Source organism: Oncorhynchus masou, chromosome 29 (assembly GCF_036934945.1).
Source record: "Oncorhynchus masou masou isolate Uvic2021 chromosome 29, UVic_Omas_1.1, whole genome shotgun sequence".
NCBI lineage: Eukaryota > Metazoa > Chordata > Actinopteri > Salmoniformes > Salmonidae > Oncorhynchus > Oncorhynchus masou.
The window spans coordinates 11,405,066-11,423,175 of NC_088240.1; the positions used below are offsets into that span (position 1 = coordinate 11,405,066).

Sequence of the window (18,110 nt, forward strand, 5' to 3'; positions counted from 1 at the left end):
AAACTTTTAAGAGATCTGATTTTTTTGTTTTGCTACAATGACGCACTTCGCTAGCTACCCACCTCCTTCCTTTATGTCATAGCATGTGCACGTACTATGTACAGCATCACGCTTCTTTCTTTAATTGTGGACACTACATCACCACACTCCCTCTCTTGCTCTTGATCCTCCTAATCTTTAGCGGAACACAAGTAGACCACAAATGCATGCTGGGCTGGGTATGCCCTGAGCTCGTGAAGTGAGTGTACCCGAGGTAGGCGACAGGCCCCAGTCTCAACATGTAGTTCAGGCCTCTACTGGTTTCAGTGTCATGTTCTGGTCATGACCCAGTAATCCTGGAGAGCTGCAGGCTTTTGTTCCAGCCGAGCTATACCACACCTGATACCACAACCTACATTTAGGCACCAAGTGTTAGTGTTGGGCTGAAGCAAAAGCCTGCACATGGTACACCCCTATCAGAGTATTACTAGCAGAGCGAAGCTGGAGTGGAGCGAGCAATGGAGCGTGCCCAATTTTGACTGGAGCGTGGCGCCAATTTCCCCAAAGGCTGGAGTGTTGGCCTTCTTGCCCGGTCCAATTACGCTCCAGTAACTTTTACTTTACGAGCTCAGGGCATGCCTGGCCCAGCATGCATTGGTAGTCAAAGATGAGGAGGAAATGTAGTGTCCACAACATTAGAATCATTGTGAAATCTGAAAAGACAAGTATCCCAAAAGCATGGTGGTGTACTTAGTACATGCACATGCTTTAACATAGAGTAACCAAGTGGGTAGCTAGTGTGTCATTGTAGCAAAGTATTTCTAAACTAAAAATCAGATCTCCTAAAAGTTTTGTTCATTTGTTCTATTATCTATACAATAGGCCATCATTGAATTCGGCCCAATATGCCTGGCATATTGCCTCTTTCAGGGAGATTTTCTGTTTTGATAAGGACATTAGGTAAAATAACCCTTAGGTCTACCAAGAGAGAAAAATAATAAAACACATCTCTGCCCAGCTTGGTAAGAGTGGCTCGAAGGTTGTTTAGCATCCCCAGTGGCTCTCCGAGCGCTGAGAGGATAGTCTCTACTGCTGGCCTGCTCTCCAAGCGCTGAGAGGGTAGTCTCTACTGCTGACCTGCTCTCCAAGCGCTGAGAGGGTAGTCTCTACTGCTGGCCTGCTCTCCAAGCACTGAGAGGGTAGTCTCTACTGTTGGCCTGCTCTCCGAGCACTGAGAGGGTAGTCTCTACTGCTGGCCTGCTCTCCGAGCGCTGAGAGGGTAGTCTCTACTGCTGGCCTGCTCTCCGAGCGCTGAGAGGGTAGTCTCTACTGCTGGCCTGCTCTCCGAGCGCTGAGAGGGTAGTCTCTACTGCTGGCCTGCTCTCCGAGCGCTGAGAGGGTAGTCTCTACTGCTGGCCTGCTCTCCGAGCGCTGAGAGGATAGTCTCTACTGCTGGCCGGCCTGCTCTCCGAGCGCTGAGAGGGTAGTCTCTACTGCTGGCCGGCCTGCTCTCCGAGCGCTGAGAGGGTAGTCTCTACTGCTGGCCTGCTCTCCGAGCGCTGAGAGGGTAGTCTCTACTGCTGGCCTGCTCTCCGAGCGCTGAGAGGGTAGTCTCTACTGCTGGCCTGCTCTCCGAGCGCTGACAGGGTAGTCTCTACTGCTGGCCTGCTCTCCGAGCGCTGAGAGGGTAGTCTCTACTGCTGGCCTGCTCTCCGAGCGCTGAGAGGGTAGTCTCTACTGTTGGCCTGCTCTCCGAGCGCTGAGAGGGTAGTCTCTACTGCTGGCCTGCTCTCCGAGCGCTGAGAGGGTAGTCTCTACTGCTGGCCTGCTCTCCGAGCGCTGAGAGGGTAGTCTCTACTGCTGGCCTGCTCTCCGAGCGCTGAGAGGGTAGTCTCTACTGCTGGCCTGCTCTCCGAGCGCTGAGAGGGTAGTCTCTACTGCTGGCCTGCTCTCCGAGCGCTGAGAGGGTAGTCTCTACTGCTGGCCGGCCTGCTCTCCGAGCGCTGAGAGGATAGTCTCTACTGCTGGCCGGCCTGCTCTCCGAGCGCTGAGAGGGTAGTCTCTACTGCTGGCCGGCCTGCTCTCCGAGCGCTGAGAGGGTAGTCTCTACTGCTGGCCTGCTCTCCGAGCGCTGAGAGGGTAGTCTCTACTGCTGGCCTGCTCTCCAAGCACTGAGAGGGTAGTCTCTACTGCTGGCCTGCTCTCCAAGCACTGAGAGGGTAGTCTCTACTGCTGGCCTGCTCTCCGAGCGCTGAGAGGGTAGTCTCTACTGCTGGCCTGCTCTCCGAGCGCTGAGAGGGTAGTCTCTACTGCTGGCCTGCTCTCCGAGCGCTGAGAGGGTAGTCTCTACTGCTGGCCTGCTCTCCGAGCGCTGAGAGGGTAGTCTCTACTGCTGGCCTGCTCTCCGAGCGCTGAGAGGATAGTCTCTACTGCTGGCCTGCTCTCCGAGCGCTGAGAGGGTAGTCTCTACTGCTGGCCGGCCTGCTCTCCGAGCGCTGAGAGGATAGTCTCTACTGCTGGCCGGCCTGCTCTCCGAGCGCTGAGAGGGTAGTCTCTACTGCTGGCCGGCCTGCTCTCCGAGCGCTGAGAGGGTAGTCTCTACTGCTGGCCTGCTCTCCGAGCGCTGAGAGGGTAGTCTCTACTGCTGGCCTGCTCTCCAAGCACTGAGAGGGTAGTCTCTACTGCTGGCCTGCTCTCCAAGCACTGAGAGGGTAGTCTCTACTGCTGGCCTGCTCTCCGAGCGCTGAGAGGGTAGTCTCTACTGCTGGCCTGCTCTCCGAGCGCTGAGAGGGTAGTCTCTACTGCTGGCCTGCTCTCCGAGCGCTGAGAGGGTAGTCTCTACTGCTGGCCTGCTCTCCGAGCGCTGAGAGGGTAGTCTCTACTGCTGGCCTGCTCTCCGAGCGCTGAGAGGATAGTCTCTACTGCTGGCCGGCCTGCTCTCCGGCGCTGAGAGGGTAGTCTCTACTGCTGGCCTGCTCTCCGAGCGCTGAGAGGGTAGTCTCTACTGCTGGCCGGCCTGCTCTCCGAGCGCTGAGAGGATAGTCTCTACTGCTGGCCGGCCTGCTCTCCGAGCGCTGAGAGGATAGTCTCTACTGCTGGCCGGCCTGCTCTCCGAGCGCTGAGAGGGTAGTCTCTACTGCTGGCCTGCTCTCCGAGCGCTGAGAGGATAGTCTCTACTGCTGGCCGGCCTGCTCTCCGAGCGCTGAGAGGGTAGTCTCTACTGCTGGCCGGCCTGCGCTCCGAGCGTCGTCTCTACTGCTGGCCGGCCTGCTCTCCGAGCGCTGAGAGGATAGTCTCTACTGCTGGCCGGCCTGCTCTCCGAGCGCTGAGAGGGTAGTCTCTACTGCTGGCCTGCTCTCCGAGCGCTGAGAGGGTAGTCTCTACTGCTGGCCTGCTCTCCGAGCGCTGAGAGGATAGTCTCTACTGCTGGCCGGCCTGCTCTCCGAGCGCTGAGAGGGTAGTCTCTACTGCTGGCCGGCCTGCTCTCCGAGCGCTGAGAGGGTAGTCTCTACTGCTGGCCTGCTCTCCGAGCGCTGAGAGGGTAGTCTCTACTGCTGGCCGGCCTGCGCTCCGAGCGTCGTCTCTACTGCTGGCCGGCCTGCTCTCCGAGCGCTGAGAGGATAGTCTCTACTGCTGGCCGGCCTGCTCTCCGAGCGCTGAGAGGGTAGTCTCTACTGCTGGCCTGCTCTCCGAGCGCTGAGAGGGTAGTCTCTACTGCTGGCCTGCTCTCCGAGCACTGAGAGGGTAGTCTCTACTGCTGGCCTGCTCTCCGAGCGCTGAGAGGGTAGTCTCTACTGCTGGCCTGCTCTCCGAGCGCTGAGAGGGTAGTCTCTACTGCTGGCCTGCTCTCCGAGCGCTGAGAGGGTAGTCTCTACTGCTGGCCTGCTCTCCGAGCGCTGAGAGGGTAGTCTCTACTGCTGGCCTGCTCTCCGAGCGCTGAGAGGGTAGTCTCTACTGCTGGCCTGCTCTCCGAGCGCTGAGAGGGTAGTCTCTACTGCTGGCCTGCTCTCCGAGCGCTGAGAGGGTAGTCTCTACTGCTGGCCTGCTCTCCGAGCGCTGAGAGGGTAGTCTCTACTGCTGGCCTGCTCTCCGAGCGCTGAGAGGGTAGTCTCTACTGCTGGCCTGCTCTCCGAGCGCTGAGAGGATAGTCTCTACTGCTGGCCGGCCTGCTCTCCGAGCGCTGAGAGGGTAGTCTCTACTGCTGGCCTGCTCTCCGAGCGCTGAGAGGGTAGTCTCTACTGCTGGCCTGCTCTCCAAGCACTGAGAGGGTAGTCTCTACTGCTGGCCTGCTCTCCAAGCACTGAGAGGGTAGTCTCTACTGCTGGCCTGCTCTCCGAGCGCTGAGAGGGTAGTCTCTACTGCTGGCCTGCTCTCCGAGCGCTGAGAGGGTAGTCTCTACTGCTGGCCTGCTCTCCGAGCGCTGAGAGGGTAGTCTCTACTGCTGGCCTGCTCTCCGAGCGCTGAGAGGGTAGTCTCTACTGCTGGCCGGCCTGCTCTCCGAGCGCTGAGAGGATAGTCTCTACTGCTGGCCGGCCTGCTCTCCGAGCGCTGAGAGGGTAGTCTCTACTGCTGGCCTGCTCTCCGAGCGCTGAGAGGGTAGTCTCTACTGCTGGCCTGCTCTCCGAGCGCTGAGAGGATAGTCTCTACTGCTGGCCGGCCTGCTCTCCGAGCGCTGAGAGGATAGTCTCTACTGCTGGCCGGCCTGCTCTCCGAGCGCTGAGAGGGTAGTCTCTACTGCTGGCCTGCTCTCCGAGCGCTGAGAGGGTAGTCTCTACTGCTGGCCTGCTCTCCGAGCGCTGAGAGGGTAGTCTCTACTGCTGGCCGGCCTGCGCTCCGAGCGTCGTCTCTACTGCTGGCCGGCCTGCTCTCCGAGCGCTGAGAGGATAGTCTCTACTGCTGGCCGGCCTGCTCTCCGAGCGCTGAGAGGGTAGTCTACTGCTGGCCGGCCTGCTCTCCGAGCGCTGAGAGGGTAGTCTCTACTGCTGGCCGGCCTGCGCTCCGAGCGTCATCTCTACTGCTGGCCGGCCTGCTCTCCGAGCGCTGAGAGGGTAGTCTCTACTGCTGACCTGCTCTCCAGACATCGCTTGAGCCTGAAGCCAAACTCATGTTTCGAAATGTTGTTTAAATGCTGAGTGCCAGCCTAGAGTGTCACTCTCACAATTGCTTCACAATGTAGTTCTTTGTAGACTATGGCCTAGAAATAAATTGAAATAAAATGGCATAAATAATATGTTTTTAGACTACCTGTCTGGCTCCTGAAATATTTAAAGTATTTATATGCTTTTTAAAAACGACATGTAGCCTATTTGAAATTAGTGATTTTAATGAATGGAGCAAAGTTTTTTTCCTTCGGGGGAGCAGTTTTTAGCAGAGGGGTTTTTAGCAGAGGGGTTTTTAGCAGAGGGGTTTTTAGCAGAGGGGTTTTTAACAGAGGGGTTTTTAACAGAGGGGTTTTTAGCAGAGGGGTTTTTAGCAGAGGGGTTTTTAGCAGAGGGGTTTTTAGCAGAGGGGTTTTTAGCAGAGCGTCTGGAAAGGTTGTGCGCAAGCACCACTCCATGAGCTTGGAGCTTTGATTTCCGACCGCTCAGCTCAGATACTCTGACCCCTACACAAATACAACAGGTTCTGCAGCACGCTTTATTACTCTGTCTTAAGACAACATCTTATTGCCATCACCAGCCTGTGACACACCAACAGAACATAGTATAATTAAGCAGTAAGGCACGAGGGTGTGTGGTATATGGCCAATATATCACAGCTAAGGGCTGTTAGGCGCGACACAAACTCCCGAGGTGCCCTATTGCTATTATAAACAGGTAACCAATGTAATTAGAGCAGTAAAAATGTATGTTTGTCATACCCGTGGTATACGGTCTGATATACCATGGCTGTCAGCCAATCCGCATTCAGGGCTCAAACCACCCAGTTTATAATAAAATACATACTGTAACATATGAACACACTGTACTGGTAATGAAACACTGGAAACAGGAAGCAAAGGAATGTAACCCAAATCAAAGAGATAAGGCATAACACCTCATCAAAAATAACAGACAGAGGCGCCTGTCTAAAATAAACATACTTAACAGTGTCACACGTCAATGTCAGGCAGATAAAAATCAGGCTCCCTCAGCTAACCTCCCTCCCCCGCACCTCAGTCAGAGTAAGTCACAGTTCAGCACACACACACACACACACACACACACACACACAGCTGAGGAGATATACCCGGAACAAACAAACACATCTTCAAAGTTGCACACACTCAACATGGAAAATGTATCACTAGACCAAAACACAAACAATACTCTACCATGCATGCCAAACCTTCTGTACGATGCAGGACCTCCCTGAAACATCATAATACCTTCCAGCAGCTCCTCCTTGCCCCTTCTCTCCTTCTAGAGCTCCTCCATGCCCCTTCTCTCCTTCTAGAGCTCCTCCTTGCCCCTTCTCTCCCTCTACAGCTCCTCCTTGCCCCTTCTCTCTCTCTAGAGCTCCTCCATGCCGCTTCTCTCCCTCTACAGCTCTCTACAGCTCCTCCTTGCCCCTTCTCTCCCTCTACAGCTCCTCCTTGCCCCTTCTCTCCCTCTACAGCTCCTCCGTGCCCCTTCTCTCCCTCTACAGCTCCTCCGTGCCCCTTCTCTCCCTCTACAGCTCCTCCTTGCCCCTTCTCTCCCTCTACAGCTCCTCCGTGCCCCTTCTCTCCCTCTACAGCTCCTCCGTGCCCCTTCTCTCCCTCTACAGCTCCTCCGTGCCCCTTCTCTCCCTCTACAGCTCCTCCGTGCCCCTTCTCTCCCTCTACAGCTCCTCCTTGCCCCTTCTCTCCCTCTACAGCTCCTCCTTGCCCCGTCTCTCTCTCTACAGCTCCTCCTTGCCCCTTCTCTCCCTCTACAGCTCCTCCTTGCCCTGTCTCTCTCTCTACAGCTCCTCCTTGCCCCTTCTCTCCCTCCCTCTCCACAGCTCTCCAGACTGCTGCAGTAGAGGATCTCCCCCCCGTGTCACTGATTACTATTCAGCAGATGGCTGCAGTAGAGGATCTCCCCCTCTCAGTGTCACTGATTACTATTCAGCAGATGGCTGCAGTAGAGGATCTCCCCCTCTCAGTGTCACTGATTACTATTCAGCAGATGGCTGCAGTAGAGGATCTCCCCTCTCAGTGTCACTGATTACTATTCAGCAGATGGCTGCAGTAGAGGATCTCCCCTCTCAGTGTCACTGATTACTATTCAGCAGATGGCTGCAGTAGAGGATCTCCCCTCTCAGTGTCACTGATTACTATTCAGCAGATGGCTGCAGTAGAGGATCTCCCCTCTCAGTGTCACTGATTACTATTCAGCAGATGGCTGCAGTAGAGGATCTCCCTCTCAGTGGCTCACTAGATTACACTATTCAGCAGATGGCTGCAGTAGAGGATCTCCCCTCTCAGTGTCACTGATTACTATTCAGCAGATGGCTGCAGTAGAGGATCTCCCCTCTCAGTGTCACTGATTACTATTCAGCAGATGGCTGCAGATCTCCTCTCAGTGTCACTGATTACTATTCAGCAGATGGCTGCAGTAGAGGATCTCCCCTCTCAGTGTCACTGATTACTATTCAGCAGATGGCTGCAGTAGAGGATCTCCCCTCTCAGTGTCACTGATTACTATTCAGCAGATGGCTGCAGTAGAGGATCTCCCCTCTCAGTGTCACTGATTACTATTCAGCAGATGGCTGCAGTAGAGGATCTCCCCTCTCAGTGTCACTGATTACTATTCAGCAGATGGCTGCAGTAGAGGATCTCCCCTCTCAGTGTCACTGATTACTATTCAGCAGATGGCTGCAGTAGAGGATCTCCCCCTCTGTGTCACTGATTACTATTCAGCAGATGGCTGCAGTAGAGGATCTCCCCTCTCAGTGTCACTGATTACTATTCAGCAGATGGCTGCAGTAGAGGATCTCCCCTCTCAGTGTCACTGATTACTATTCAGCAGATGGCTGCAGTAGAGGATCTCCCCTCTCAGTGTCACTGATTACTATTCAGCAGATGGCTGCAGTAGAGGATCTCCCCCTCTCAGTGTCACTGATTACTATTCAGCAGATGGCTGCAGTAGAGGATCTCCCCTCTCAGTGTCACTGATTACTATTCAGCAGATGGCTGCAGTAGAGGATCTCCCTCTCAGTGTCACTGATTACTATTCAGCAGATGGCTGCAGTAGAGGATCTCCCCTCTCAGTGTCACTGATTACTATTCAGCAGATGGCTGCAGTAGAGGATCTCCCCTCTCAGTGTCACTGATTACTATTCAGCAGATGGCTGCAGTAGAGGATCTCCCTCTCAGTGTCACTGATTACTATTCAGCAGATGGCTGCAGTAGAGGATCTCCCCTCTCAGTGTCACTGATTACTATTCAGCAGATGGCTGCAGTAGAGGATCTCCCCTCTCAGTGTCACTGATTACTATTCAGCAGATGGCTGCAGTAGAGGATCTCCCCCTCTCAGTGTCACTGATTACTATTCAGCAGATGGCTGCAGTAGAGGATCTCCCCCTCTCAGTGTCACTGATTACTATTCAGCAGATGGCTGCAGTAGAGGATCTCCCCTCTCAGTGTCACTGATTACTATTCAGCAGATGGCTGCAGTAGAGGATCTCCCCCTCTGTGTCACTGATTACTATTCAGCAGATGGCTGCAGTAGAGGATCTCCCCTCTCAGTGTCACTGATTACTATTCAGCAGACTGCTGCAGTAGAGGATCTCCCCTCTCAGTGTCACTGATTACTATTCAGCAGATGGCTGCAGTAGAGGATCTCCCCCTCTCAGTGTCACTGATTACTATTCAGCAGATGGCTGCAGTAGAGGATCTCCCCCTCTGTGTCACTGATTACTATTCAGCAGATGGCTGCAGTAGAGGATCTCCCCTCTCAGTGTCACTGATTACTATTCAGCAGATGGCTGCAGTAGAGGATCTCCCCCTCTCAGTGTCACTGATTACTATTCAGCAGATGGCTGCAGTAGATCCCCTCTCAGTGTCACTGATTACTATTCAGCAGATGGCTGCAGTAGAGGATCTCCCCTCTCAGTGTCACTGATTACTATTCAGCAGATGGCTGCAGTAGAGGATCTCCCCTCTCAGTGTCACTGATTACTATTCAGCAGATGGCTGCACTCCCTCTCAGTGTCACTGATTACTATTCAGCAGATGGCTGCAGTAGAGGATCTCCCCTCTCAGTGTCACTGATTACTATTCAGCAGATGGCTGCAGTAGAGGATCTCCCTCTCAGTGTCACTGATTACTATTCAGCAGATGGCTGCAGTAGAGGATCTCCCCTCTCAGTGTCACTGATTACTATTCAGCAGATGGCTGCAGTAGAGGATCTCCCCTCTCAGTGTCACTGATTACTATTCAGCAGATGGCTGCAGTAGAGGATCTCCCCTCTCAGTGTCACTGATTACTATTCAGCAGATGGCTGCAGTAGAGGATCTCCCCTCTCAGTGTCACTGATTACTATTCAGCAGATGGCTGCAGTAGAGGATCTCCCCTCTCAGTGTCACTGATTACTATTCAGCAGATGGCTGCAGTAGAGGATCTCCCCCTCAGTGTCACTGATTACTATTCAGCAGATGGCTGCAGTAGAGGATCTCCCCTCTCAGTGTCACTGATTACTATTCAGCAGATGGCTGCAGTAGAGGATCTCCTCTCAGTGTCACTGATTACTATTCAGCAGATGGCTGCAGTAGAGGATCTCCCTCTCAGTGTCACTGATTACTATTCAGCAGATGGCTGCAGTAGAGGATCTCCCCTCTCAGTGTCACTGATTACTATTCAGCAGATGGCTGCAGTAGAGGATCTCCCCCTCTCAGTGTCACTGATTACTATTCAGCAGATGGCTGCAGTAGAGGATCTCCCCTCTCAGTGTCACTGATTACTATTCAGCAGATGGCTGCAGTAGAGGATCTCCCCTCTCAGTGTCACTGATTACTATTCAGCAGATGGCTGCAGTAGAGGATCTCCCCTCTCAGTGTCACTGATTACTATTCAGCAGATGGCTGCAGTAGAGGATCTCCCTCTCAGTGTCACTGATTACTATTCAGCAGATGGCTGCAGTAGAGGATCTCCCTCTCAGTGTCACTGATTACTATTCAGCAGATGGCTGCAGTAGAGGATCTCCCCTCAGTGTCACTGATTACTATTCAGCAGATGGCTGCAGTAGAGGATCTCCCCTCTCAGTGTCACTGATTACTATTCAGCAGATGGCTGCAGTAGAGGATGGCTCCCCTCTCAGTGTCACTGATTACTATTCAGCAGATGGCTGCAGTAGAGGATCTCCCCTCTCAGTGTCACTGATTACTATTCAGCAGATGGCTGCAGTAGAGGATCTCCCCCTCTCAGTGTCACTGATTACTATTCAGCAGATGGCTGCAGTAGAGGATCTCCCCTCTCAGTGTCACTGATTACTATTCAGCAGATGGCTGCAGTAGAGGATCTCCCCCTCTCAGTGTCACTGATTACTATTCAGCAGATGGCTGCAGTAGAGGATCTCCCCTCTCAGTGTCACTGATTACTATTCAGCAGATGGCTGCAGTAGAGGATCTCCCCCTCAGTGTCACTGATTACTATTCAGCAGATGGCTGCAGTAGAGGATCTCCCCTCTCAGTGTCACTGATTACTATTCAGCAGATGGCTGCAGTAGAGGATCTCCCCTCTCAGTGTCACTGATTACTATTCAGCAGATGGCTGCAGTAGAGGATCTCCCCTCTCAGTGTCACTGATTACTATTCAGCAGATGGCTAGCAGATGGCTGCAGTAGAGGATCTCCCCCTCTCAGTGTCACTGATTACTATTCAGCAGATGGCTGCAGTAGAGGATCTCCCCCTCCCTCACTCCCCAGGAAGAAGGATCCTCATCAGCTAACTAATATGTACCAATCAATTCCTCTAGTGATCCCTAACCCTCTCCTCGGTCTCCCTCACTGCCTACATTAGCACCTGCTGAGAGAGTGACTGAGTGGGTGTGTTTGTTGTAGACACAGTAGCATGTGGCACATCAATTTATGCAAAATGGCTGGATATTTCCATAGGTTGGCTCATTGATTCCTTTTACATGAAAATACAAACTTGTCTCTATGCCTTTTCTCTATCCAGCTAACTTGCCTCTCCCCCCTCCCTCTTTCAGGAGGGAGGGAAACCACTTCCACTAAGCTGTATGCACCACCCCTCCCTTTTCCCTCTCCCCTCCTTTACCCTCTCACCCTCTCCATTCAGTCTGCTCGTACCCTCCCACCACTCAGCCTCCCTCCCATTCAGTCTGCTCGTACCCTCTCACCACTCAGCCTCCCTCCCATTCAGTCTGCTCGTACCCTCTCACCACACAGCCTCCCTCCCATTCAGTCTGCTCGTACCCTCTCACCACTCAGCCTCCCTCCCATTCAGTCTGCTCGTACCCTCTCACCACTCAGCCTCCCTCCCATTCAGTCTGCTAGTACCCTCTCACCACACAGCCTCCCTCCCATTCAGTCTGCGAGAACCCTCTCACCACACAGCCTCCCTCCCATTCAGTCTGCTCGTACCCTCTCACCCTCTCCATTCAGTCTGCGAGAACCCTCTCACCACTCAGCCTCCCTCCCATTCAGTCTGCTAGTACCCTCTCACCACTCATCCTCCCTCCCATTCAGTCTGCTCGTACCCTCTCACCACTCAGCCTCCCTCCCATTCAGTCTGCTCGTACCCTCTCACCACTCAGCCTCCCTCCCATTCAGTCTGCTCGTACCCTCTCACCACTCAGCCTCCCTCCCAATCAGTCTGCTCGTACCCTCTCACCCTCTCCATTCAGTCTGCTCGTACCCTCTCACCACTCAGCCTCCCTCCCAATCAGTCTGCTAGTACCCTCTCACCACTCAGCCTCCCTCCCATTCAGTCTGCTAGTACCCTCTCACCACTCAGCCTCCCTCCCATTCAGTCTGCTAGTACCCTCTCACCACACAGCCTCCCTCCCATTCAGTCTGCTAGTACCCTCTCACCACACAGCCTCCCTCCCATTCAGTCTGCTAGTACCCTCTCACCACACAGCCTCCCTCCCATTCAGTCTGCTAGTACCCTCTCACCACACAGCCTCCCTCCCATTCAGTCTGCTAGTACCCTCTCACCACTCAGCCTCCCTCCCATTCAGTCTGCTAGTACCCTCTCACCACTCAGCCTCCCTCCCATTCAGTCTGCTAGTACCCTCTCACCACTCAGCCTCCCTCCCATTCAGTCTGCTAGTACCCTCTCACCACTCAGCCTCCCTCCCATTCAGTCTGCTAGTACCCTCTCACCACTCAGCCTCCCTCCCATTCAGTCTGCTAGTACCCTCTCACCACTCAGCCTCCCTCCCATTCAGTCTGCTAGTACCCTCTCACCACTCAGCCTCCCTCCCATTCAGTCTGCTCGTACCCTCTCACCACTCAGCCTCCCTCCCATTCAGTCTGCTAGTACCCTCTCACCACACAGCCTCCCTCCCATTCAGTCTGCTAGTACCCTCTCACCACACAGCCTCCCTCCCATTCAGTCTGCTAGTACCCTCTCACCACTCAGCCTCCCTCCCAATCAGTCTGCTAGTACCCTCTCACCACTCAGCCTCCCTCCCATTCAGTCTGCTAGTACCCTCTCACCACACAGCCTCCCTCCCATTCAGTCTGCTAGTACCCTCTCACCACTCAGCCTCCCTCCCATTCAGTCTGCTAGTACCCTCTCACCACACAGCCTCCCTCCCATTCAGTCTGCTAGTACCCTCTCACCACTCAGCCTCCCTCCCATTCAGTCTGCTCGTACCCTCTCACCACACAGCCTCCCTCCCATTCAGTCTGCGAGAACCCTCTCACCACACAGCCTCCCTCCCATTCAGTCTGCTAGTACCCTCTCACCACACAGCCTCCCTCCCATTCAGTCTGCTAGTACCCTCTCACCACACAGCCTCCCTCCCATTCAGTCTGCTAGTACCCTCTCACCACACAGCCTCCCTCCCATTCAGTCTGCTAGTACCCTCTCACCACACAGCCTCCCTCCCATTCAGTCTGCTAGTACCCTCTCACCACTCAGCCTCCCTCCCATTCAGTCTGCTCGTACCCTCTCACCACACAGCCTCCCTCCCATTCAGTCTGCTAGTACCCTCTCACCACACAGCCTCCCTCCCATTCAGTCTGCTAGTACCCTCTCACCACTCATCCTCCCTCCCATTCAGTCTGCTAGTACCCTCTCACCACTCATCCTCCCTCCCATTCAGTCTGCTAGTACCCTCTCACCACTCATCCTCCCTCCCATTCAGTCTGCTAGTACCCTCTCACCACACAGCCTCCCTCCCATTCAGTCTGCTAGTACCCTCTCACCACACAGCCTCCCTCCCATTCAGTCTGCTCGTACCCTCTCACCACACAGCCTCCCTCCCATTCAGTCTGCTCGTACCCTCTCACCCTCTCCATTCAGTCTGCGAGAACCCTCTCACCACTCAGCCTCCCTCCCATTCAGTCTGCTAGTACCCTCTCACCACTCAGCCTCCCTCCCATTCAGTCTGCTCGTACCCTCTCACCACTCAGCCTCCCTCCCATTCAGTCTGCTAGTACCCTCTCACCACTCAGCCTCCCTCCCATTCAGTCTGCTCGTACCCTCTCACCACTCTGCCTCCCTCCCAATCAGTCTGCGAGAACCCTCTCACCACTCAGCCTCCCTCCCAATCAGTCTGCTCGTACCCTCTCACCCTCTCCATTCAGTCTGCTCGTACCCTCTCACCACTCAGCCTCCCTCCCAATCAGTCTGCTCGTACCCTCTCACCACTCTGCCTCCCTCCCATTCAGTCTGCTAGTACCCTCTCACCACTCAGCCTCCCTCCCATTCAGTCTGCTAGTACCCTCTCACCACTCAGCCTCCCTCCCATTCAGTCTGCTAGTACCCTCTCACCACTCAGCCTCCCTCCCATTCAGTCTGCTAGTACCCTCTCACCACACAGCCTCCCTCCCATTCAGTCTGCTAGTACCCTCTCACCACACAGCCTCCCTCCCATTCAGTCTGCTCGTACCCTCTCACCACACAGCCTCCCTCCCATTCAGTCTGCTAGTACCCTCTCACCACTCAGCCTCCCTCCCATTCAGTCTGCTAGTACCCTCTCACCACACAGCCTCCCTCCCATTCAGTCTGCTAGTACCCTCTCACCACACAGCCTCCCTCCCATTCAGTCTGCTAGTACCCTCTCACCACACAGCCTCCCTCCCATTCAGTCTGCTAGTACCCTCTCACCACACAGCCTCCCTCCCATTCAGTCTGCTAGTACCCTCTCACCACTCAGCCTCCCTCCCAATCAGTCTGCTAGTACCCTCTCACCACTCAGCCTCCCTCCCATTCAGTCTGCTAGTACCCTCTCACCACACAGCCTCCCTCCCATTCAGTCTGCTAGTACCCTCTCACCACTCAGCCTCCCTCCCATTCAGTCTGCTAGTACCCTCTCACCACACAGCCTCCCTCCCATTCAGTCTGCTAGTACCCTCTCACCACACAGCCTCCCTCCCATTCAGTCTGCTAGTACCCTCTCACCACTCAGCCTCCCTCCCATTCAGTCTGCTAGTACCCTCTCACCACACAGCCTCCCTCCCATTCAGTCTGCTAGTACCCTCTCACCACACAGCCTCCCTCCCATTCAGTCTGCTAGTACCCTCTCACCACACAGCCTCCCTCCCATTCAGTCTGCTAGTACCCTCTCACCACACAGCCTCCCTCCCATTCAGTCTGCTAGTACCCTCTCACCACTCAGCCTCCCTCCCATTCAGTCTGCTAGTACCCTCTCACCACTCAGCCTCCCTCCCATTCAGTCTGCTAGTACCCTCTCACCACTCAGCCTCCCTCCCATTCAGTCTGCTAGTACCCTCTCACCACTCAGCCTCCCTCCCATTCAGTCTGCTAGTACCCTCTCACCACTCAGCCTCCCTCCCATTCAGTCTGCTAGTACCCTCTCACCACACAGCCTCCCTCCCATTCAGTCTGCTAGTACCCTCTCACCACTCAGCCTCCCTCCCATTCAGTCTGCTAGTACCCTCTCACCACACAGCCTCCCTCCCATTCAGTCTGCTAGTACCCTCTCACCACTCAGCCTCCCTCCCATTCAGTCTGCGAGAACCCTCTCACCACTCAGCCTCCCTCCCATTCAGTCTGCTAGTACCCTCTCACCACTCAGCCTCCCTCCCATTCAGTCTGCTCGTACCCTCTCACCACTCAGCCTCCCTCCCATTCAGTCTGCTCGTACCCTCTCACCACTCAGCCTCCCTCCCATTCAGTCTGCTAGTACCCTCTCACCACTCAGCCTCCCTCCCATTCAGTCTGCTAGTACCCTCTCACCACACAGCCTCCCTCCCATTCAGTCTGCTAGTACCCTCTCACCACTCAGCCTCCCTCCCATTCAGTCTGCGAGAACCCTCTCACCACACAGCCTCCCTCCCATTCAGTCTGCTAGTACCCTCTCACCACTCAGCCTCCCCTCCCAATCAGTCTGCTAGTACCCTCTCACCACTCAGCCTCCCTCCCATTCAGTCTGCTAGTACCCTCTCACCACACAGCCTCCCTCCCATTCAGTCTGCTAGTACCCTCTCACCACACAGCCTCCCTCCCATTCAGTCTGCTAGTACCCTCTCACCACTCAGCCTCCCTCCCATTCAGTCTGCTAGTACCCTCTCACCACACAGCCTCCCTCCCATTCAGTCTGCTAGTACCCTCTCACCACTCAGCCTCCCTCCCATTCAGTCTGCTAGTACCCTCTCACCACTCAGCCTCCCTCCCATTCAGTCTGCTAGTACCCTCTCACCACACAGCCTCCCTCCCATTCAGTCTGCGAGAACCCTCTCACCACTCAGCCTCCCTCCCATTCAGTCTGCTAGTACCCTCTCACCACTCAGCCTCCCTCCCATTCAGTCTGCTAGTACCCTCTCACCACTCAGCCTCCCTCCCATTCAGTCTGCTAGTACCCTCTCACCACTCAGCCTCCCTCCCATTCAGTCTGCCAGTATATATATATATATATATGAGAGAGTTTTGTTAGTTCTCAGAGATGGTATTATATATATTTATATATAATATATTTATATATAATATATAAATAAATAAAAATATATAAAAATAAATAAATATATAAAAATAAAATACCATCTCTGAGAACTAAGAAAACTCTCTCTCTATATATATATACTCTCTCTAAATATATATAAATATAAATAAAATACCATCTCTGAGAACTAACAATCAAATACAATCTGGACATTCGGGAAGAATAGAACATTCAGGGAACATGCACATTGATTTAGTTCTATGTTTGAACAGAGGAACAACATTAGCCATGCCAAAATGTGTAGAATTTCCAAAAATGTGCTTAAAAACGCCTAATTTTCTCTTAGCTCAATGGGAACATTTATAGAATTGCAGAAAATGTGCTTTACAACAGCAACATGTTCTCCTACACCGCCATGATACTTTTCTAGCTAACAGACTGTCAGAGTTTACACTTAGTCCCACACTCCATGTAAACCCAGCGTCCCACACTCCATGTAAACCCAGCGTCCCACACTCCATGTAAACCCAGCGTCCCACACTCCATGTAAACCCAGCGTCCCACACTCCATGTAAACCCAGCGTCCCACACTCCATGTAAACCCAGCGTCCCACACTCCATGTAAACCCAGCGTCCCACACTCCATGTAAACCCAGCGTCCCACACTCCATGTAAACCCAGCGTCCCACACTCCATGTAAACCCAGCGTCCCACACTCCATGTAAACCCAGCGTCCCACACTCCATGTAAACCCAGCGTCCCACACTCCATGTAAACCCAGCGTCCCACACTCCATGTAAACCCAGCGTCCCACACTCCATGTAAACCCAGCGTCCCACACTCCATGTAAACCCAGCGTCCCACACTCCATGTAAACCCAGCGTCCCACATCCCATGTAAACCCACTGTTCCACATCCCATGTTAGACTCAGACAGTCTACTACATGCTACTCCTCTCTAAGCTCTGCTGATAATAATAGCACCAGTCAACCCCTATCCAATGCATGGCAGCTCTAATCCCGTCTGGTTCAGAAGCCCTCAGGTGTGCGTGTCTGGTCTGCACAAAACAAAGCAGAACAAAGTATAGATTCAGACATATCACTTTCACAGAGGAGAAAAGACACAGAGATCCACCCTAGCTTATAGTGTCAAAGTCAATGGCACCAGACAGGCCTACACACCCACCAAACAGGCTATTCTTTTCTACACATACTCCAGTAGGGAAGATCGTTCTGTGAAATAGGAGACTGACTGTCATAAAGGAGAGCACTGATACATACCTAGGCTTATACAGCAGCAGGCTGTCCCTGACTAAAGAAGATCTTGGTTGACCAAAAGTTGTCTGTTCTTTCAACCAATCGATTGGTTTACATTTTTAAATGTGTATTTTTACATATATAGACACACCCCGTGTTTTTAATAGAATCAACGATATGCATTGAGCTGGTCTGATTCTTTAAGCTTACGGTTTGATGAAATAAGACAAAATGACTCGAGAGAGGCAGAGATCTAGATATGTTGACATTCTCAATATTGTTGATATTCTAAAAAAAATATTCTAAAAAATAGACCCAAGCCAATAATAACAACAAGTGCCTAATGATACACTTCTCCGACCATTCATTACTGCTGCAGTGAGTGATGTAGCACTGAGTGGAAATAGGAAGAACATTTCATGTCTTATAAAAAAAAAATTTTTTGGGAAAGTGCTGTGTATGAACTTAAAACATGAATTCACTCAAAAAAAGCAGCTCTTCGCTGTATTCTTTGACAGTCTCTCGAAGTTATTGCTTTAAATGTTTTGAAACCTCACAAGGTCAACTTTGCTGTAGCTTTCTTTTATGCCAGCGGTAGATTTATAGTACACTTGATTTGCTCGCAATAAGGATTAGGCACAATAGAGGAATAAAATAAAAATATGAAAAAAAATATGAATAAAATAAAAGTGTGTCATTGACAGTGATGCAAGTTAATACAAAAGATAGAATTATGTCATACTTTTATTTAAGGCAAACTGCAAAGTCCACTATTGTGACTAATCCTTATTGTGGCTAGCGTCACATCGATGGGTACAACCACCATTAATCAAATT

General features: G+C 52.8%; 1 protein-coding gene across 8 annotated transcripts in view; it reads right to left on the bottom strand.

The window, feature by feature from the left end:
* The window catches only part of LOC135518977 (lysine-specific demethylase 6A-like), a 114,576-nt gene that overhangs the window by 57,514 nt on the left and 38,952 nt on the right, over positions 1 to 18,110 (bottom strand). The gene's annotated exons all lie outside the window — the stretch shown is intronic.